Source organism: Leucoraja erinacea, chromosome 39 (assembly GCF_028641065.1).
Source record: "Leucoraja erinacea ecotype New England chromosome 39, Leri_hhj_1, whole genome shotgun sequence".
NCBI lineage: Eukaryota > Metazoa > Chordata > Chondrichthyes > Rajiformes > Rajidae > Leucoraja > Leucoraja erinaceus.
In genome coordinates this window covers 1691650-1713224 of record NC_073415.1, presented here as the reverse complement: position 1 = coordinate 1713224, position 21575 = coordinate 1691650, and the positions used below count along the sequence as shown (strand labels likewise).

At 46.5% G+C, this 21575-nt stretch overlaps 1 non-coding gene across 1 annotated transcript; it reads left to right on the top strand.

The window, feature by feature from the left end:
- Nucleotides 1–13025: 13025 nt before the first annotated feature.
- On the top strand, nt 13026–13097 carry trnap-ugg (transfer RNA proline (anticodon UGG)). Its single transcript has one exon. It is a non-coding gene; the product is annotated as a tRNA-Pro (tRNA).
- The last annotated feature ends 8478 nt before the right edge of the window (nt 13098–21575 follow it).

Genomic DNA, 21575 nt, shown 5'->3' with positions numbered 1-21575 from the left:
TGTGAAACGCATTGCCAAGGGTGGTGGTGGAGGCAGATACCATCATCATTCACCTACCGCCACATCAGGTCCATGGCTGATGCCAAGTCCCTGGCCCTGCACTCATCCCTGGAACACCTGGATACGAAGGACACCTACTGTACATCAGACTCCTTGTCATAGACGACACGGCTGCTTTCAGTGTCGTTATCCCATCCAAGCTCATCTCCATTCTTCTTGAGCTTGGAGTCCGACTCGACTCTGCAACTGGATCCTCGACTTCCTGACCAATGGATCACAATCAGAGGGGATAGGGGACAAATCTGTGTTAATTCACAACCTGATGCTCCACAAGGATGTGCTTTCAGCCCCCTTCTCTCCTTATACACCCACAACTGTGCACCCATGCACAAATCCAACTCAATCTCCAAGTTGATGAAAGAATGGGTCAGCTGGGCTTGTATTCACTGGAATTTAGAAGGATGAGAGGATATCTTATAGAAACATATAGAATTCTTAAGGTATTGCACAGGCTAGATGCAGGAAAATGTTCCCCATGTTGAGGGAGTCCAGAACCAGGGGTCACTATTTAAGAATAAGGGGTAGTCCATTTAGCACTGAGATCAGGAACATTTTATTCACCCAGAAAGTTGTGAATCTGTGGAATTCTCTGCCATAGAAGGCTGTGAAGTCCAATTCACTGGATGTTTTCAAAAGAGAATTTGATTTAGCTCTTAGGACTAAAGGAGTCAAGGGCTACGGGGAGAGAACTGGAACGGGGTACTGATTTTGGATGATCAGCCATAGAAACATAGAAACATAGAAATTAGGTGCAGGAGTAGGCCATTCGGCCCTTCGAGCCTGCACCGCCATTCAATATGATCATGGCTGATCATCTAACTCAGTATCCCGTACCTGCCTTCTCTCCATACCCTCTGATCCCCTTAGCCACAAGGGCCACATCTAACTCCCTCTTAAATATAGCCAATGAACTGGCCTCAACTACCCTCTGTGGCAGAGAGTTCCAGAGATTCACCACTCTCTGTGTGAAAAAAGTTCTTCTCATCTCGGTTTTAAAGGATTTCCCCCTTATCCTTAAGCTGTGACCCCTTGTCCTGGACTTCCCCAACATCGGGAACAATCTTCCTGCATCTAGCCTGTCCAACCCCTTAAGAATTTTGTAAGTTTCTATAAGATTCCCTCTCAATCTCCTAAATTCTAGAGAGTATAAACCAAGTCTATCCAGTCTTTCTTCATAAGACAGTCCTGACATCCCAGGAATCAGTCTGGTGAACCTTCTCTGCACTCCCTCTATGGCAATAATGTCCTTCCTCAGATTTGGAGGCCAAAACTGTACGCAATACTCCAGGTGTGGTCTCACCAAGACCCTGTACAACTGCAGTTGAACCTCCCTGCTCCTATACTCATGATCATATTGAATGGCTGTGCTGGCTCGAAAGGGTGAATGGCCTAATCCTGCATCTATTTTCAATGTTCTATGTTTCCAAGTTCGCAGTCAGCACTATAGTGGTGGACTGGATATTAAATAATGATGAGACAGAGTACTGCAAGGAGATTGAGAACCATATAACTTGGTGTCAAGGCAACAATCTCTCCCACACTGAACGCAAGGCAAAGAAGATAGTGATTGACTCCTGGAACCAAGCAGTACGCAAACAAGAGCTGTACTGAAAATATCACCGGCAACTTGTCCTGGACCAGCCACGTCGAAGGAATGGCCAAGGAAACACATCAACGTTGCTACTTCCTCAAAGGGCTCAGGACTTTCGGCATGTCCCCAAGTTCACCAACTACAACAGATGCGCCATTGAACGCATTTTATCGTGATGCATCACAGCATGGTTTGGGAACAGCTCCATCCAAGACCGCAAGAAATTGCACAGTTGAGGATGTAGCCTAGCCCATCGCACAAACCAACCTCCCTTCCATTGATAGACACAAAATGCTGGAGTAATCGAAGATAGACACAAAATGCTGGAGTAACTCAGCGGGACAGGCAGCATCTCTGGAGAGAAGGGGTGGGTGACGTTTCGGATCGAGACCCATATTAATCCCTTCTCTCCAGAGATGCTGCCTGCCCCACTGAGTTACTCCAGCTTTTTGTGTCTATCTTCGGTTTAAACCAGCATCTGCAGTTCCTTCCTACACATCCCTTCCATTGACTCCATCTACACCTCACGCTGCCTCGGCAAGGCCAGCAGCATCATCAAGGACCAGTTTCACCCCGGTCACTCCCTCTTCTCCCCTCTCCCATCAGGCAAGTTGAGCCAAAGGGCCTGTTTTCATGCTGTATGTCTATGGCTCAACATAGTGTGCTATTAACAAGGACAAGACACACCACCTCTATATAACCATATAATAACCATATAACAATTACAGCATGGAAACAGGCCATCTCGACCCTTCTAGTCCGTGCCGAACACGTATTCTCCCCTAGTCCCATATACCTGCGCTCAGACCATAACCCTCCATTCCTTTCTTGTCCATATAACTATCCAATTTATTTTTAAATGATAAAAACAAACCTGCCTCCACCACCTTCATTGGAAGCTCATTCCACACAGCCACCACTCTCTGAGTAAAGAAGTTCCCCCTCATGTTACCCCCTCTGTGTAAAATGCGTGCCCCGTACATCTCCATGAAGCTTTGCCTCTCTCAAATTAAAACTACGCCCTCTAGTGTTAGATTTTTCCATCCTGGGAAAAAGGTTGTGAATGTCTACCCTATCTGTAGGCCTCTCATAATGTTATATACTGCTACCATGTCTTCCCACAACCTCTGGTGTTCCAGAGAAAACAAGTCAAGTCTGTCCAAAGATAGATATACACTGCTGAAATAACCCAGTGGGTCAGGCAGCATGTCTGGAGAACATGGACATGTGATGTTTCAAGTCAGTAAACGTTCTCCAGTCTGAAGAAGGGTCCTGAACCGGGAAGTCACCAACCCATGTTCTCCAGAGATGATGCCTGACCGGAGAGTTACTTTGGCCTTTTGTGTCAAGTCTGTCCAACTTATCCCTGTAGCTAATATACCCTTACAGAGAAAACGACCCAAACCTATCCAATATCTCTGTGTGTGGAGCTGAAACACTCTAATCCAGGCATCATTCTGGCAAACCACCTTTTCCAAAGCCTCCTCATCCTTCCAGTAATGTGGGGACCAGAACTGCCCACAGTACTGCAAATGTGTCTGAACTAAAGTCCTCTAAAGCTGCATGGTGATTTCTTGATGCTTATACTCGGTAGTGCTAGGGTTAAAGATTCAGATCCATTCAATGTTCAGGAATGCCCTCCACCCCTGCCCAGAAGGGAGGAGCCAGGGTTAAACGTTGACCTGTTTAGTTTAGTTTAGAGATACAGTGCAGAAACAGGCCCTTCAGCCCACCGAGTCCGCTCCGACTAGCGATCCCCGTGCACTAACACTATCCTACACATGCTGGGGACAGTTTGCAATCTTTACCAAAGCCAATTAGCCGACAAACCTGTACGTCTTTAGAATGTGGGAGGAAACCGGAGCACCCGGAGAAAACCCACACAGTCACAGGGAGAACGTACAAACTCCGTGCAGGCCCGGGACTCTGTTTCATTTTCAGTTTCAGTTTCAGTTCAGTTTATTGTCACGTGCACTGAGGTACGGTGAAAAGCTTTTGTTGCATGCTAACCAGTCAGCAGAAAGACAATACATGATTACAATCGAGCCATTTCTACTTAAGGATAAGGGGGAAATCCTTTAAAAACCGAGATGAGAAGAACTTTTTTCACACAGAGAGTGGTGAATCTCTGGAACTCTCTGCCACAGAGGGTAGCTGAGGCCAGTTCATTGGCTATATTTAAGAGGGAGTTAGATGTGGCCCATGTGGCTAAGGGGATCAGGGGGTATGGAGAGAAGGCAGGTACGGGATACTGAGTTGGATGATCAGCCATGATCATATTGAATGGCGGTGCAGGCTCGAAGGGCCGAATGGCCTACTCCTGCACCTAATTTCTATGTTTCTATGTTTCTATAAAATCCAATGAAGTCTAATATATGTTGCAGAGATTTTAAAGTATGAGCGATTGTAATATGTGATTGTACATCTGCTACTGTGACCCGCATACAAAGATCCACCTGCGTTGGGCGACATCTTGGAAGCCCTGGAGCTGTGAGGCAGCAACTCTACCACTGCGCCACCATGCAGCCCAGTAGTGAAAGGGTTAAGTGCACAAAGCCATTCATTGCTCCTTGATTCCTTCCACTTCTAGCCGGAAGGAAGGCCCTGGGGGTTAAACGCTAATCTGTTCTCCCCCCCACCGTCCCGTCCTCAGCTTTAGGCTTTGGGCGGGCTGAGTCTGTGAAGGATTCCCCCATCTCTCTGCCCGCTTCACACCTGGGGAGCTGGGGCATCCTGTTTGGGAGGACATGCGCTGCCGGGGACTGCTGAGCGGCGAGCCGATCACTGAACAGGAAGTGGACAGGAAGCAGCTGCAAGATGGCTGCCATGCCCCACCAGGTGCATCCTGGGACCCGGCGCTCCAAGCATCCAAATGACTGACTTTTATTGGAACAGTCTGTGACAAACAATTAAAAACTCTTTCCTGGTCTAATAGTTCTTGGCCATCTTTTCCAAATTTAGTGGCTCTCCCTTTCAGTGGCTGTTGTCACTTATTAACCCTCTCGGCTCTGTCCAGGATTCCCAAAAAGTTAATCTGCAAGTCGAACCGGTAGTAAGGATGGCAAACGGAATGCTAGCATTTGTTTCGAGAGGACTTGAATATACAAATATGAAGGACGTCACCCAGAATGTTGTGAGTCTGTGGAATTCTTTGCCATGGAAGGCAGTGGAGGCCAATTCACTGGATGTTTTCAAGAGAGAGTTAGATTTAATGGAATCAATGGCTATGGGGAAAAAGCATGAACAGGACACTGATTTTGGATGATCAGCCATGATCATATTGAATGGCGGTGCTGGCTTGAAGGGCCGAATGGCCTACTCCTGTACCTATTTTCTATGTTTCTCTATATAGGGATGTAATACTGAGGCTCTATAAGGCACTCTATAAGTCAGATCACATTGCAAGCAATTTTGGGCACTGTATCTGAGGAAGGATATACTGGCCCCGGAGAGGGTCCAGAGGAGGCTGACTAGAATGATCCTAGGAATGAGTGGGTTAACATATGATGAGCGTTTGATGGCAGTGGGCCTGTACGTGCTAGAGTTTAGAAGGTAGAACGGTACTGCGTGGAAACAGGCCCTTCGGCCCAACTTTCCCATACTGGCCCACAAGTGCTTGACCACAATGTTCCAACGCCAGCCTGTTCCCCAGAATCTACCTCTTCCTACACCCTGGGGGCAATTTACAGCAGAAAATTAATCTACCACCTGCAAGAAACCCACACAGGGACATCATGCAAACTCCACAAAGGCAGCTCCAGATATCAGGATGGAACCTGGGTCATTTTGCAGCTCTACTAGCTGTGCCAATCACAGTAACTGGCAATATTTATTTTATAATATTGCAAACACTTAGATCATATTTTTGTCATAATGAACAAAAGGGCACACTTTTCATATTTTGAAGAGGAATCTAGTTTAGTTTAGTTTAAGAGATACAGCGCGGAACACGTTCTTCAGCCCACCAAGTCCATCCCCGCACACTTAAACTATTCTCCACACACCAGGGGCAATTTACACACACACCAAGCCAATTAACCTACATACCTGTACTTCTTTTGGCTTGTACTCGCTAGAATGCATTTCGTTGTCTCTGTACTGTACACTGACAATGACAATTAAAATTGAATCTGAATCTGAGAATTTAGAAGATTGAGGGGGGATCTTATAGAAACGTACAAAATTCTTAAGGGGTTGGACAGGCTAGATGCAGGAAGATTGTTCCCGATGTTGGGGAAGTATAGAACTAGGGGCCACAGTTTAAGGATAAGGGGGAAATCTTTTAGGACCGAGATGAGAAAAACATTTTTTTTCACACACAGAGAGTGGTGAATCTCTGGAATTCTCTGCCACAGAAGGTAGTTGAGGCCACACAGTTCATTGGCTATATTTAAGAGGGAGTTAGATGTGGCCCTTGTGGCTAAAGGGAACAGGGGGTATGGAGAGAAGGCAGGTACGGGATACTGAGTTGGATGATCAGCCATGATCATATTGAATAGCGAATGGTGCAGGCTCGAAGGGCCGAATGGCCTACTCCTGCACCTAATTTTTATGTTTCTATGTTTCTTTAGAAGATTGAGTCATACGGCGTGGAAACAGGCCCTTCGGCCCAACTTGCCCACACTGGCCAAGATGTCTTATCTACACTAGTCCCACCTGCCTGTGTTTGGCCTATACCCCTCTAAATCTTCTTTCCACACCCTCTTTAGACCTTACATTTCTTTAGACTTTAGAGATACAGTATGGGAACAGGCCCTTCAGCCCCCAGACTGAGCGTCGACCAATTAAAATGTTTCATTGGAGCTTAATTAACCTGTACGTCTTAGGAGTGCGGGCTTCGAAATATGCATTAACCTACATACCTGTACTTCTTCAGAGTGTGGGAGGAAACCGAAGAACTCGGAGAAAAACCACGGGGAGAATGTACAGACTTCGGACAGACAGAACCTGGAGTCGGGAGCAAACCCGCTGTAAGCGCTGTGAGGCAGCAACTCTACCGCTGCGCCTCCGTGCCACCTAGCAGAGGGTTCCAGACGTATAACCATATAACCATGTAACAATTACAGCACGGAAACAGGCCATCTCGGCCCTTCTAGTCCGTGCCGAACACTTATTCTCACCTAGTCCCATCTACCTGCACTCAGACCATAACCCTCCATTCCTTTCCCGTCTATATATCTATCCAATTTATTTTTAAATGATAAAATCGAACCTGCCTCCACCACTTCCACTGGAAGCTCATTCCACACAGCTAACACTCTCTTAGTAAAGAAGTTCCCCCTCATGTTACCCCTAAACTTTTGTCCCTTAATTCTCAAATCATGTCCTCTTGTTTGAATCTTCCCTATTCTCAAAGGGAAAAGCTTGTCCACGTCAACTCTGTCTATCCCTCTCATCATTTTAAAGACCTCTATCAAGTACACGCAGATAGTTCCTTGAAAGTACTTCAGAGGTAGATAGGGTGGTAAAGATGGCTTTGGCTCCACTGGCCTCCATCAGTCAGGGAATTGAGTATAGAAGTTGGGACGTTATGTTACAGTTGTACAAGGCATTGGTGAAGCCGTATTTGGAGTATTGTGTTCAGTTCTGGTCACCCTGCTATAGGAAGGATGTCATTAAGCTGGAACGACTGCAGAGAAAATTGATGAGGATGTTGTCAGGTCTCGATGGCCTGAGCTATTGTGAGAGGGGGTGTGGGGGGGGGGGGGGGAGGTGAAGGAGAGGGGGGTGTGTGGGGGGGAGGGGTGTGGGGGAGGGGGAAAGGGTGTGTGCGGGAGAGTGTGTGTGTGTGTGTGTGTGTGTGTGTGTGTGGGGGGGGACGGGTGTGTGTGGGGGGAGGGGCAAAGGGGGTGTGTGCGGGAGAGGGTGTGTGTGTGTGGGGGAGGGGTGTGTGCGGGAGGGGGGGTGTATGTGGGGGGAGGGGGGGTATGAGGGTAGGAGAGAGTGTGTATGTGGGAGGGGTTGGTGTGTGGTGAGGAGGAGGGGGAGGGGGAGGTGGGAGGGGGGTGTGTGGGGCTCGGCGGCTCCGGCTCTGACCGCACTCACCGGCTCCAGGACCCGGCGCCTGTCGCACTCAGTGGCTCCCAGCCCCGGCTGCACTCATCGGCACCCGGCTCGTCGTGGTGGCTGACGCCCCCGCCCGCGAACACAGGAGCCCCCACCCGCACTCCGCTTCGTCACCTTTATTCTCTACGTCGGTGATGGACAGCGGGTACCGGAAGGGGCTCTTGTAATATTTCACCGATTGGAATAAAACTTGATGCACTTGCGGCGCAGGAGAATGGTGAGTAAGGTGGCGAAAAATCATAGCGCTATCGGGTACCATTTTTCCGCAAATTTGAAAACAATGGAAGCCGGAAGAGGACAAGATGAGAGTTTTATAAGTATAATGGAAGAGATAGATAGATAGATAGATAGATAGATAGATAAATAGATAGATAGATAGATAGATAGATAGATAGATAGATAGATAGATAGATAGATAGATAGATAGATAGATAGATAGATAGATAGATAGATAGATAGATAGACCAAATGTGGGCAAATGGGACTAGCTTCAATGGGGCATCATGGTTGAGTTAGCCGAAGGGCCTGTTTCTATGCTGGATGACTCGATGACAGGGTATAAGCTTTGACGTACGTTGTCAGTGTTAAATTGTCTGCCTTCATCAGCTTTATATTGTGTAAAACTGGACAATTTAAATTGAGTAGCCCATGAAACATTGATTTGAATTGTCATAATTTTTACAAACTGAAAGAAGAAATCTGGAACCAAGGATATGGTGACAGTGCACATTTGTAATGAGGCAATGAGCAGAAAGCACTATCACAATGAGGAAGGACTAAGCACCACCTGGTGATGGTGGTCATTTAGATAAACACTTGACTAAGTGGGACCCGTTGGGTCCCAGTAACAGGGAGGCCTGGTCCCCCAACGCAACCCATTCCCCAACGCAATATTCCACCACTCACCCGTTCCCCCAATGCAACCCATTCCCCAATGCAATATTCCACCACTCACCCATTCCCCCAACGCAACCCATTCCCCAACGCAATATTCCACCACTCACCCGTTCCCCCAATGCAACCCATTCCCCAACGCAATATTCCACCACTCACCCGTTCCCCCAATGCAACCCATTCCCCAATGCAATATTCCACCACTCACCCGTTCCCCCAATGCAACCCGTTCCCCAATGCAATATTCCACCACCCACCCCCAAGGGATTCCCCCAACGCAACCCATTCCCCAACGCAATATTCCACCACTCACCCGATCCCCCAACGCAACCCGTTCCCCCAATGCATTATTCTACCACTCACCCATACCCCCTAACTGCGCAGGCACGGCTGATGGGTTCCCGTTATGACGCCCCTGATTCCCCCTCCTCCCCTCAACCTCCCCCCCCACTACGCCTCTTGCCCTTCCCATGCCACACACTCACTCCATCTACCCTCAACGCCCCCCCCCCCCCCCCCCCCCCATCTGCTCTTAGCGGCTCTCCAGTGGCGCAGCCATTCCCGCCCATTGGGTTCTCATTGTGACATAGAACGCGCAGGTATTACTGCACAGGAGCAGCTGACAGGTGTGGGGGAGGGGGTGGGGGGGGTGTGGGGGAGGGGGGTGTGGGGGAAGCGTGTGTGTGGTGGAGGGGGGCAGTATGGGGGAGGGGTGAGTGTGGGTGAGTGGGCAGGAAGCGTGTGGGGGGGATATAGGGTGGTGGGGGTGGGGAGGGGGGGTGCGTGTGGGAGGGGTTGTGTGGGCGGGGGAGTGTGTGGGGGAGGGGAGAGGGGTGTGTGTGGAACCTCTTCAGACACATCACCCATTCCTCCTCTCCAGGGTGGCACGGTGGTGCAGCGGTAGAGTTGCTGCCTTACAGAGCTCAGACCCAGGTTCGACCCAGCTGTCTAATCCAGGTTTATATACAACACTTTAAATTGCTCCCGTTGATCTTAGAGAAACAAATAAAATTAACTTTAAAAATTAAGAAACTTATCAATGCTAACACCAATAGTGAATAACCCAGTATTTAAACCATCGGGTATGGATAAAACATATAGACAATGGGAAAGAGTGGGAATTAAAAAGGTAGGTGATTTGTATGCATTGGAAAATCTACTTTCATTCCAACAACTAAAATCAAAATTTAAATTGAATAACAACCAATATTTTAAATACCTACAGGTATGTGATTTTATGAAGAAATATATACCAAGATTTCAAAGTATAATTTTAGATCCACTGGAAGAAGTAATGAATATCAAGGCGGTCAAAAAAATTAATATCATATTTGTATAACAGTATTTTAAACATAGAATTACTATCAACAGAGGCAATTAGAGAAGACTGGGAAAAATAATTAATGACAAAAATCTTAAAAGAAACATGGGAAAAGTATTTGATATATATACATAAATGTTCGATCAATGCTAGACATAATTTAATTCAATTTAAAATATTACATAGATTATATTATTCCAAAACTAGGTTGAATAAATTTTATCCAAATATTTCTCCCATCTGTGATAAATGTCTTTCTAAAAATGCCAATATTACACACTCATTTGTCTCTTGTACAAAACTTTATAAATTTTGATGTGACATATTTGATATATTCTCAAAGCTATTTAAGATAAAAATGGAACCTAATACAGAAATGATTATATTTGGAGTAAGTGGAGATGGGAACAAATTAAATACACACCAAAACTCATTTTTCAATTATGGGTTGATAATAGCAAAAAAACTCATACTTAAATTTTGGAAAAATGCTAATATACCAACATTTAAAATGTGGATCAGTAATATGTTGGACACAGCACATTTGGAAGAAATAAGACTCCTCCTAATAGACAAACAAGACCTATTCTTAATGAGGTGGTCCCCATTTATTGATTTCTTGTATTCATGTGGTGCCATAGTATCATGAAAATTAAAAGTTTCAGGTATGGGTGAAAGACCGTCTCCAACGCATCTCCAACTACAAATTCCTCGGGGTACACATCTCGGAAGATCTGTCCTCGTCCCTCAATATCACCAAACTGATCAAAAAGGCGCAGCAGCGCCTTTACTTCCTGAGGAGGCTCAAGAAAGCTCACCTGTCCCCCCAGATCCTGTCCAACTTCTACCGCTGTACCATCGAAAGCATCCTGACCACGGTATGGTACAGCAGTTGTACCGCCGCTGACAGGAAGGCACTACAACGGGTGGTGAAAACCGCTCAGCACATCATCGGTGCCCCGCTCCCTGCCATGGATGCCCTCCACCGAAAACAGTGTCAGAGACGGGCCGGGAAAATCATCAAGGACCCCTCTCACCCTAACCATGGACTGTTTGCCCTCCTCCCATCAGGGAGGCGGTACAGGAGCCTCAGGTCTCGAGATGCACAAGCAGGCTGAGGAACAGCTTTTTCAACAACACCATTACACTGCTGAACTCGGAGTCCCGTCACTAGATATCTTTAGTCTCTCCCATTTGTATACAGTATTTGCCTATGTACCAGTTTTTTTTCTAATCCATCCACATTCCACACATTGTTAACCAGTACTCTTTTACTATATTGTATGCATATTCTTTATTTTTATTTTTACTTCTTGTACTATGACTATGACCAGATGCTAAACTGCATTCCGTTGTACCTATACTTGTATCTGTGCAATGACAATAAAGTTGAATTGAATTGAAAGACGATTCAGAATATTAAAAATTAATCTCCTTGTTGCGATTGAATACACAACTCCTTCCTGCTCTCCTTCTTCACTTATTTCTTTTTTTCACTATTTTCTTTATCTGTTTTTCACTCAAGCTCACTAGTCTATCCTTCACTATTTGGAATACCTCTTTTTCCTTTCTCTCTTCTTTCTTTTCTCTTTAAAAAATAAGGAAGTTGTACAGAGAATGTAATATGTTAACATAATTGTTGTACCACTGTATTGTACTTACTTCTAATAAATAAATTAAAGAAAAAAAAAAAAAGAGAGAAACATATAGAATTATTAAAGGATTGGACAGGCCAAATGCAGGAAAAATGTTTCCCATGTTGGGGGAGTCCAGAAACACGAGTCACAGTTTAAGAATAAGGGGTAGGTCGTTTAGGACTGAGATGAGGAAAGACATTTTCACCCAGAGAGTTGTGGATCTGTCGAATTCTCTGCCACAAAGGCAGTGGAGGACAATTCACTGGATGTTTTCAAGAGAGATTGAGATACAGCCCTCAGAGGGCGGTGGAGGCCGGTTCTCTGGATGCTTTCAAGAGAGAGCTAGATAGGGCTCTTGAAGATAGTGGAATCAGGGGATATGGGGAGAAGGCAGGAACAGGGTACTGATTGTGGATGATCAGCCATGATCATATTGAATGGTGGTGCTGGCTCGAAGGGGCCGAATAGGCCTACTCCTATAGCTGGGACATATTGGCTGGTGTGGGCAAGATAGGTGGAAGGGCCTGTTTCCACGTTGTATCACTCCATGACCCTGCAAACAACTGGCAAACAATCCATGCTGGATATTCAAGAGGGTTAATGTACAGTGGTGCTGTGGTGGTGAATCTCTGGACAGAACTCTCTGCCACAGAGGGTTGAGTTGAGGCCAGTTCATTGGCTATATTTAAGAGGGAGTTAGATGTGGCCCTTGTGGCCAAGGGGCATCAGAGGGTTGTGGAGAGAAGGCAGGTACGGGATACTGAGTTGGGGATCAGCCCTGATCATATGGAATGGCAGTGCAGGCTCGAAGGGCCGAATGGCCTACTCCTGCACCTAATTTCTATGTTTCTATGTTTCTATGTTTACAGGCCTTGCAGCTTGAACTGTTGATCCAGAGACCTAGAGTGCAGATCCCAATGCAAGAGGGGAATTTCAACTTATTGTGGAGAAGTTGCAAAATATAGGCCATTCGGCCCACCACATCCATGCTGACCCAATACTCATTTATACCAATCCCGTTTACCAGCCTTTTTGGCCTTGATGACGTTCCAGATTCCAATTTGGCCGGCACTGTGGCGCAGCGGTAGAGTTGCTGCCTTACAGTGCTCGCAGCGCCAGAGACACGAGTGCCGGAGACCCGGCTTTGATCCCGACTACGGGTGCTGTCTGTACGGAGTTTGCACGTTCTCCCCATGACCGCTTGTGGTTTCTCCGAGATCTTCCGTTTCCTCACACACTCCAAAGACGTACAGGTTTGTAGGTTAATTGGCTTGGTATAAATGTAAATTGTTTCCTGTGTGTGTCAAATAGTGTTAGTGTGCGGGGATCGCTGTTTAGTGCAGACTCTGTGAGCCGAAGGGCCTGTTTCCGCGCTGTATCTCCAAACTAAACTAAACTAAACCAGCCTCCGTCAACAGTGGTGATCATGAAACCCATTAGATTGTCAGAAGACATCGGCTCGTTGGTCTAGGGGTATGATTCTCGCTTTGGGTGCGAGAGGTCCCGGGTTCAAATCCCGGACGAGCCCATCTTTTAGGGCGGCGCGCCGGTAGAATAGTTGCATTACAATGCCAGAGACCCGGTTTCCATGTGGACTGTGGGCGCTGTCTGTACGGAGTTTGCACGTTCTCCCCGTGACCTGCGTGGGTTTTCTCCGAGATTGTCGGTTTCCAGCCACACTCCAAAGACGTACAGGTTTGTCGGTTAATTGGCTTGGTGTAAATGTAAAATAAGGCTCGATGGAGGAGTGGGCCGCTGGAGGCCCTGTAGAAGCCTGGGGCTGGGCTGGACCGGGCTCCGCTCCAAGAGGCCGAGCACGTGGACCGCACGCGGCCTACAGCGACGGAGCAGCAGCAGAGGACACCATGGCTACACTTGGCCAGGCCGACCCTGCAACGTCGCCATGACAACGGGCCTTCACGGTCAGGTTAAGATTCCTGCGCTTACAACAACTGGGACTTGAAAATGGCGACTCTGTAGCCTCTCCCAGTGTATTACTGTTACACACTTGTACTGTATCTGAGATACTGATCTAAGGTGTATCTGAGTGGTTATTAGTTTAGTTTACTTTAGTATAGATATTAGTATATATATTGTTCACTGGGACCAATTTACAATTTTACCGAAGCCATTTAACCTACAAACCTGTAAGTCTTTGGACTGCGGGAGGAAACCGCAACACCCGGAGAAAACCATCGCAGTCGCGGGGAAAACATACAAACACCGTACAGACAGCACCGGTCATCAGGATGGAACCCGGATCTCTGGCGCTGCACGGCAGCAACTCTACCGCTGCACCACCATGACACCCACCGTGATACTTGTACTGAACTGTATACAGAAATGTACTTCACTGTACCTCGGTGCATGTGACAATAAAGTACTCGTGAACCATTGAGCCATTGATGTTGTTCATGGGATGAAAGCTTCCATCCTTTTCCCAGCTGTGAACAAACATCGCAATCGCCTGTCAACTTCCGTATCTGTGCGGGGACATTAATACTCAGCAGAAAGATAGTGCCGAGCCAGATGGGCAGGGTGGTGGAGAAAGCATTTACACACTCGATTAAAGGGGGAAGAGGGAACTTTATTGGGAAATTATAATAAATGAGAGATGCAGACGGTACTTTGGATAAATGAACGGAAGATATGCAGAAAGCAATGACAACCAAGGTAAGGTGGAGCTCACAATGATCCATTGTTGGCTGTAGGATAGGTGATAATAGGTTAATACAGAGAATGGAACTCAAAAGGATGACAGTGAAACTAGTATTACGACTTGGGTGCGGGAGGGACGGAGAAAGAGGGGATGCAAGGATTACTTGAAGTCAATGTTCATACCACTGGGGTGTAAGCTGCCCAAGTGAAATATGAGGTGCTGTTCCTCCAATTTGCGCTGGGCCTCACTCTGACAGTGGAGGAGGCCCAGGACAGAAAGGTCAGATTGGGAATGGGAAGGGGCGTTAAAGTTTTTGGCAACTGGGAGATCATTAATGGTGTTCTCCAAACAGCAGTGGTTCAGGCAAACACTTGCTTCAATACTTGTTCGAAAGATCCTATTGTATAAAGTGAGACAACATTGTTCGTGCTCTAACAGGAAGTCGGCATTTTCTTGAAGATATTGTAAATGTCGAGGACTTGAGCTATCCTTGGAGAATGCCTGTGTGGGTCTAGGTTTCCACCCAGTCCCCAGGGAGATCACTGCTGGTTTCCGGCAGTTACTCACAAGGCTTTAAAAGAAAGATTGAAATATACAGTGTAGGAAGGAACTGCAGATGCTGACTAAACTGAAGATAGACACAAAATGCTGGAGTAACTCAGTGGGTCAAACAGCATCTCTGGAGGATAGGAATGGATGACATTTCAGATCGAGAAATGTCACCAATTTTCGGTCATTTCAGGTTCCCTTCTTCAGACTGAGAGTTAGAGAAAATGAAACGAGAGGTGTAGATGGTGAGAGAGACATACAGAACAGATGAATGAACGATATGAAAAAAAATAACGAAGATCCCATCTTCTTCCCAACTCTGCTGCGCCACCTTGAGACCGACATAAGTGGCATGGTGGCACAGCAGTAGAGTTGCTGCCTTACAGCGCTTGCAGCGCCAGAGACCCGGGTTCAATCCCAACTACAGGTGCTGCCTATACGGAGTTTGCACGTTCTCCCTGTGACCAAGTGGGTTTTCTCCAACATCTTCGGTTTCCTCCCACACTCCAAAGATGCACAGGCTTGTAGGTTAAACTCAGCGGGTGCAGCAGCATCTATGGAGCGAAGGAAATAGGCAACGTTTCGGGCCGAAACCCTTCTTCAGACTCTCCAGCATCTGCAGTTCCTTCTTAAACACGGCTTGTAGGTTAATTGGCTTGTTGTAAATATAAATTGTCCCCAGTGTGTGTAGGATAGTGTTAATAGAAACATGGAAGCATAGAAAATAGGTGCAGGAGTAGGCCATTCGGCCCTTCGAGCCTGCACCTCCATTCAATATGATCATCCAACTCAGTATCCTGTACCTGCCTTCTCTCCATACCCGCTGATCCCTTTAGCCACAAGGGCCACATCTAACTCCCTCTTAAATATAGCCAATGAATTGGCCTCATGAAGCTCCACATAATGTGTGGGGATCTCTGGTTGGAGTGGACTAGATGGGCCGAAGCGCCTATTTCCGTGGTGTATCTCTATAAACTAAACTAAACTAAACTAAACTAAAGACCCTTACCAGTGAATTCCAGTAATTTGGAGAGGAAGCAATGGGAAAATAATGCTCCGTTTCTTTGTGTGAAGTGTGTGAATCAGCTGACTAATATCTTCCTGAACATGGCCCTCAGAACATGAGTGACCAGCGGACGCCCAAAGCTTCCTTCTATTATTATGTTTGATTTTTTTTTAATTACATGGGGAATAGATTCCTTGTGTGTAGGCGTCTGCTCTGAGCCATCAAAAAATGCTGCCATGTTTGTGATTGGGTCGAGGTTCGGGGAGCGAGCTAAGCAAAGTGCTTCATTCCACGCTTGACCCACGTTAACCCCTTCCTGCCCTCAGTCCTACACTTAACTTCAGTGGCCCGATAGTCAGAACAGGTCCATAGGTTCTGGTAACACCTCTGCTCAGTCTGCCTAGAGTCCGACATGATCTCCCGGTTGCCAAACACTATGTGGAGCTTCAGATTCAGATTCAGATTCAGATTCAATTTTAATTGTCATTGTCAGTGTACAGTACAGAGACAACGAAATGCATTGGACAACGAAATTCATAACTGCCCCTCCCATTCCCACACTGACCTTTCTGTCCTGGGCCTCCTCCATTGTCAGAGTGAGGCCCAGTGCAAATTGGAGGAAATCCTTTAGGACCAAGATGAGAAAATCATTTTTTACACAGAGAGTGGTGAATCTCTGGAACACTCTGCCACAGAAGGTAGTTGAGGCCAGTTCATTGGCTATATTTAAGAGGGAGTTAGATGTGGCCCTTGTGGCTAAAGGGATCAGGGGGTATGGAGAGAATGCAGGGATGGGATATTGAGTTGTATGATCAACCATGATCATATCGAATGGCGGTGTAGGCTCGAAGGGCCGAATGGCCTACTCCTGCACCTATTTTCTATGTTTCTATGTTTCTATGTTTCTATGTTCCGAGTGTTATTTAGTAGACTTGAAATAGCAAGTATTTGATATAACACAGTGAACATTTACAGCCAGTGGAGTCACAGTTGACCTGGAGGTGACGTAATTGCCATTTGAAACCAGACTGTGAACAATGAACATGGTTATCAACACACAACACAATCTGTAGTCCTCTATCACACCATTATGTTTTTTAAAACACAATTAAAACATAAAATCGTCATAAATAGATTTAAAGGTCAGGGAACAATGTTTGAGTATTTCAATAATTAACGCACAGAATGTGTCTTAACTCCAAATCCAGGAGCTATTTCCATCTTTACCGCCCTTGAGATGGTGGCATGGAGAAGGCTTTCAGTTTAGTTTAGTTTAAGGGACTGTTCCACTTTCACGACCTAATTCACGACATCTGCCGAGTTTGCCCTTGACTCATACTCACAGCATGGTCGTCACGAGGTCGCAGGAGGTCGTAGGAGGTCGTAGGTTGGTCGTAGCGGGCCGTGATGCTAGTTGTCGGTACTCGTGGCATCATGTGGGCCGGGGCGTTTTTTCTAGCCTGATGAAAAATGTCCACGAGTAAAAAAGGTCGTGAATTAGTTCGTGAAAGTGGGACAGGCACTTTCGTTTAGATCTTGTAGAAACATATAAATGTATAAAAAGACTGGACAAGCTAGATGCAGGAAACATGTTCCCAATGTTGGGCTAGTCCAGAACCAGGGGTCACAGTCTTAGAATAAAGGGGAACCCATTTAAGACTGAGGTGAGAAAACACTTTTTCACCCAGAGAGTTGTGAATTTGTGGAATTCCCTGCCACAGAGGGCAGTGGAGGCCAAATCACTGGATGGATTTAAGAGAGAGTTAGATAGAGTTCTATGGGCTAGTGGAGTCAAGGGATATGTGGAGAAGGCAGGCACGGGTTAATGATTGGTGACAATCAGTCATGATCACAATGAATGGCGGTGCTGGCTCGAAGAGCTGAATGGCCTCCTCCTGCACGTATTTTCTATGTTTCTATGTTTCTCTGTGTGAAAAAGTTTTTCCTCATCTCAGTCCTCAGTCCTACCCTTTATTCTTAAATGTTGACCCCTGGTTCTGGACATCCCCAACATCGGGAAATGTTTTCCTGCATCTAGCCTGTCCGATCACTTAAGACTTTTATATATTTCTATGATACCCTCTCATCCTTCTAAATTCCAATGAATATAAGCCCAGTCGAAAAACTAGTGGCATGTTGTCCTTCATAACAAGAGTAGCAAAGAGGTCCTTCTGCAGTTGTGGAGGGCCCTAGTGAGACCACATCTGGAGTATTGTGTGCAGTTTTTGTCACCAAATTTGAGGAAGAACATTCTTGTTATTGAGGGATTGCAGCGTATGTTCACAAGGTTAATTCCCGGGATGGCGGGACTGTCATATGTTGATAGAATGGAATGACTGGGCTTGTATACTGTGGAATTTAGAAGGATGAGAGGGAATCTTATTGAATATTAAGGGATTGGACATGCTAGAGGCGGGAAACATGTTCCCAATGTTGGGGGAGTCCAGAACCAAGGGCCACAGTTTAAAAATAAGGGGTGGGCCATTTAGAATGGAGATGAGGAAAAACCTTTTTATCCAGAGAGTTGTGAATCTGTAGAATTCTCTGCCTCAGAATGCAGTGGAGGCAGGTTCTCTGGATGCTTTCAAGAGAGAGTTAGATAGAGCTCTTAAAGATAGCGGAGTCAGGGTATATGGTGAGAAGGCAGGAACGGGGAATTGATTGTGGATGATCAGCCAAGATCACAGTGAATGGCAAATGACCTAATCCTGCACCTTTTGTCTATTGTCTATTGACACCCAAGTCTCGTTGCATCTCCCCTTTTCCTAATCTGACACCATTCAGATAATAATCTGTCTTCTTGTTCTTTCCACCAAAGTGGATAACCTCACATTTATCCACATTATACTGCCCACTCACCCAAACTAACCAAGTCCCCTGCAGCCGCATAGCATCCTCCTCACCGCTCACACTGCCACACAGCTTTGTGTCATCTGCAAATTTGGAAATCTTGCATTTAATTCCTTTGTCTAAATTGTTCATGTATATTATAAATAGCTGGGGTCCCAGCACCGAGCCTTGCGGCACCCCACTACTCACTGCCTGCCATTCTGAAAAGGACTTGTTAATTCCTCTAATTAAAGGTGTAAGGTCCTGTTCCACTTGGCTGTCATTTGTGTGTAATTTACACAACGTCATTTACGTGTCACGGCGCATGACATGCGTGTCGTGAGACACACGTGATGCGTGCATGGTGCGTGACGACATAGGCAGCGACGCATGGCCGCGCGGCGTCGCAGGATGTTGTGATGTACAAAATCTTCGCGCGGCCATCTGCGTGACGTGCAAATGACGGCTAAGTGGGACAGGCCCTTATGTGAGATAAGGGCCAAATCCAGGCAAATGGGGCAAGCTTGGATGGGGTATTCTGATCAGTATGGACAAGTTGGGCCCCATGCTGTATGACTCTATGACTGTGAATATGTTGGATTACGTATGTAGTTAGGTTCAGAGATACAGCGCGGAAACAGACCCTTTGGCCGCGCTGATCAGCAATCGCCACACATTAACACGATCCTACACGCACTAGGGATAATTCACACTTTTTCCAAGCCAATCGACAAACCTACAAACCTGTGCACCTTTGGTGTGTGGGAGGAAACCGAAGATCTTGGAGAAAACCCACACCGTCACAGGGAGAACGTACAAACTCCGTATAGGTGGAATCGAACCTGGATCTCTGGTGCTGCAACCTGCAAGCGCTGGAAAGCATCAATTCTACCGCTGCGAGGCCCTAATGGTGGAAAGAAAAATAATGACAGGCTTTCTGGAACAGGGCAGTGGAATGGGAATACCTCCATCTCTCCTGCAGGGGGCCGGCATGGATCTATAGGGCTGAATGGCCTCCTACTCTTCTGTTACCATGTTATGATTTTAAATCCAGCGATTCTGATCATAAGGAGCTGCATGAAATTTGACTTCCTCATCTGCTTTCTGGTTCCTTTGCCAAATACCTTCACTAGATGCCCGGGGGAGCCCCCATCTTCCTGCTGGTGGAGACAGCTTCCCTTTATTTACTTTGTCAAAACACATCCTGATTTTGAATATCTTTTCACAATCCATTTTGATTTATGGCAGCCGGCAAAGAACAGATCAAACACCTGCGCCCCCTTTACCAAGGCCCGCTGGAGCTCCCAGTTGCTAACCATTTTAACTCCGTTTCCCATTCCCACACTGACTTTTCAGTCCTGGGCCTCCTCCACTGACAGAGTGAGACTGCGTGCAAACTGGAGGAACAGCACCTCATATTTCGCTTGGGTAACTTACAACCTTGCGGTATGAACATTGAATTCTCCATTTAAGAACCCAACAATAGTCAAGTCAAGCCAAGTCACATTTATTTATATAGCACATTTAAAAAACAACTCTCGTTGGCCAAAGTGCTTTACACTTGTTATAAGAATAGTATAAACAAACAAACTACATACATATATACATGTAGCCCTCGCTCAGTGGACGTCAGGAAAGGCTTGGGAGTATAGATAAGTTTTTAGTCTAGACTTAAAGGAGTCGATGGAGGGGGCAGTTCTGATGGGAAGGGGGATGCTGTTCCACAGTCTAGGGGCTGCAACCGCAAAGGCACGGTCGCCCCTGAGCTTATGCCTAGACCGCGGGATATTCAGCAGCCCCAAGTCGGCCGATCTGAGGGACCTGGAGGTGGAGTGGTGGGTGAGAAGACTTTTAATGTAGGTGGGGGCAAGCCCATTGAGGGCTTTGTAGACATGGAGGAGGGTCTTGAAATGTATACGGAACCGCACAGGGAGCCAGTGGAGAGAGGCCAGGATCGGGGTGATGTGGTCCCTTTTTCGGGTGCCCGTCAGGAGTCTCACGCTGCGGCGTTTTGGACCAGTTGCAGGCGGGACAGGGAAGATTGGCTGATGCCAGTGTAAAGGCAGTTGCAGTAATCTAGGCGGGAGGAGATGAATGTGTGGATGATCTTTTCGAGGTGGCACGGTGGCGCAGCGGTAGAGTTGCTGCCTCTCAGCGCCAGAGACCCGGGTTCCATCCTGACTCCGGATGCTGTCTGTACAGAGCTTGTACCTTCTCCCCATGACCAATATAGATTTTCTCTGGGTGCTCCTGTTTCCTCCCACATTCCAAAGATGTACAGGTTTGCAGATTAATTGACTTTGGTAAAATTGCCCTTCGAGTGTAGGATAGAACTAGTGTACAGACATTGGCGATCGGCACAGACTCGGTGGGCTGAAGGGCCTGTTTCCATGTTTTATCCATAAACTAAACCAAACTCTGCAGTGCCCTCTGTAAATTCAGCTGCTCCATGAAGCAAGTGTATAAACCATTAACTCCACCACAGAACCATTCTCACCGAAGACCTAGTCTTGAGACCTCAACACTTTGCCCCTGTTAAACAATCTCTACCAAACTACATCTGAAAAGCAAGAGAGTAAAATGGGTAGAGCACCAACCAGTAACCTGGGCAAGTTGGGAAGTCACGTGACATAACGTGGATATAGGGTCATGTACTTGGAGTATTGTGTACACTTCTGGTCACCTTTATTATAGGATGTGATTAAACGAGAGAGGGTGTAGAAAAGATTCACAAAGCTGTTGCTGGAATTATTTCAATGGTACTTGATCTGCCACACAGACTGAGGAGAATGAAATTCATTGTTGTATGCGGTTCAGTACAAGTATCACTATACATCAGAATTGAGACACACCTTAGATCAGTATCTCAGATACAGTACAAGTGTGTACAGCAGTAGTACACTGAGACAGTCTACAGAGTCGCCATTTCCAAGTCCCAGTTGTAGGTGCAGGGATCTTGACCT